Source organism: Alexandromys fortis, unplaced genomic scaffold, assembly GCF_014885135.2.
Source record: "Alexandromys fortis isolate MF-2015 unplaced genomic scaffold, M_Fortis_MF-2015_v1.1 scaffold_233, whole genome shotgun sequence".
Taxonomy (NCBI): Eukaryota; Metazoa; Chordata; class Mammalia; order Rodentia; family Cricetidae; genus Alexandromys; species Alexandromys fortis.
This window is the reverse complement of record NW_026068146.1, coordinates 609,192-610,910: the sequence shown is the minus strand read 5'-3', so window position 1 is coordinate 610,910 and position 1,719 is coordinate 609,192. Positions and strand designations below refer to the sequence as shown.

Here is a 1,719-nt window from a genome sequence, read left to right as displayed (position 1 = left end):
GAGAGAGAGAGAGAGAGAGAGAGAGAGAGAGAGAGAGAGAGAGAGACTGAACAGAACCTCTAGGTAAACTGATTTCAGCTTTCTTAAGGATTTATAAGGCCACCTTCTGGTGTAGCTTATGGATATGGTAATAAGCAGGTCAATGTTGTTGAGCATCTGGTAGGACTGTAGTGTGGGTCAGGAACTGAGAGTCTAGGGAAAAGTATACACCCCAAAGCATGGCTCCATCTGTTCCTGACTTCTTTAAGATTTATTTTTAATTCTTGTGCCTGCTTGTGTGTATGAGTGTGGGTTTTTGCATGAGTATGTAGTGTCTAAACAGGCCAGAAGAGGGTACCAGATCCCCTGGAACTGGAGCTACCGAGGTTGTATACTGCCCACCATGGGTGCAGTGCAAGAGCAATGGTTACTCATTAACCCCTCAGCTATCTCTCCGGTCTCATCTCAAACTTCATGTTTCATTCAACCTGCTGTAAACTTCTAGAGTGGAGCAAAGCAAAGCATTCTGTAGGGTGAAATGGGATCCTCGGATGAGACGGAAATTGAGAAAAGTGGCATGCTCATCAGATAGACAATGACAAATCAAACTTTCAGCCAGACTCACCAGGGAATCCTGACCTCAGATCTGAGAAAAACAGAACAGAACAAAACAAAACAGGTCGACAGCAGTAGAGTCCTGGTGGTGAGAGTCCAAGTATCTGCTTCTGCAATCCTGACGACTTGGTCTTTATGGGGTGGACAGCTGCTCTCACCATTACCACCCCCTTCGGATTCTTTCAGCCCTTCTGTGAGAGGAACTTGTGTATTCTGTATCTAATGACTGTCTAGTCCTTGCGTTATCATCTGCTTGTTGTAGACCACAACCTCCAGTCATTTCCTGAGGAAGGGTGTGTGAGAAAATTAACCTTCTAAAACTCTAGCAATCCAGAGCTGTCTTTATTCTGTGGTACTTGTCTAAGCCCAGGCTGGTCTACAGATCTAGTTTAAGGACAGCCAGGGCTACACAAAGAATCCTGTCTCAAAAAATGAAACAAGGGATATATTATCTTGTTCTTGTTCGATGGATATTCTTCATTCTCTTAAGAATAGTAATATGAATTATAGATTTTTGTTTGGTGAAGTTTTGCTTCCTTATATAGCTTTTGCTTTTGCCAAGTTCCTGTCTTCTATTTGATGTTTAGTTTCATGCTCCCATGTTAGAGCCCTTCCTCAGATACAAAACTTGGCTATATGCTCCTGACAAGGATGGGAAATTTAAAGACAGAACTGAAAGTTCTGATCAGATAAGTGGGACCTATCAGCTTTGAGCGTCAAAGCAGGATTGCCTTGCTGGGCCTCATGTTGGAAGGAGCACCGAATTATCTATTGGTGCTGTTATCTGGGTGGTCAGAATACCTAGTGCATGACTTTCCTGTGTCTTGCCATGTGAGTAAGGGGCTAAGGTACTGGGGGGGGGGGCAGAGAGGAATTTGGCATGCAAATGAAGGATGTCTTCAATTTTATTTCATACATTGTTTCTATGAGGGCCACAAGAATGGGAGGTGGATGGCTTGGGTCTGAAAAAGCCTGGGATAAAACCGGACTCGCTGAACATAGCGGACAATGAGGACTACTGAAACCTCAAGAACAATGGCAATGGATTTTTGATCCTACTGCACGTACTGGCTTTGTGGGAGCCTAGGCAGTTTGGATGCTCACCTTACTAGACCTGGATGGAGG

General features: G+C 44.2%; 1 long non-coding RNA gene across 1 annotated transcript in view; it reads right to left on the bottom strand.

Moving 5' to 3' along the window:
- Positions 1 to 831, bottom strand: part of LOC126491403 (uncharacterized) — a 6,597-nt gene extending 5,766 nt beyond the window's left edge. The window contains exon 1 of the long non-coding RNA XR_007589398.1: positions 605 to 831. This is a non-coding gene — a long non-coding RNA (uncharacterized lncRNA). The remainder of the gene's footprint in view (positions 1 to 604) is intronic.
- Between the last annotated feature and the right edge of the window lie 888 nt (positions 832 to 1,719).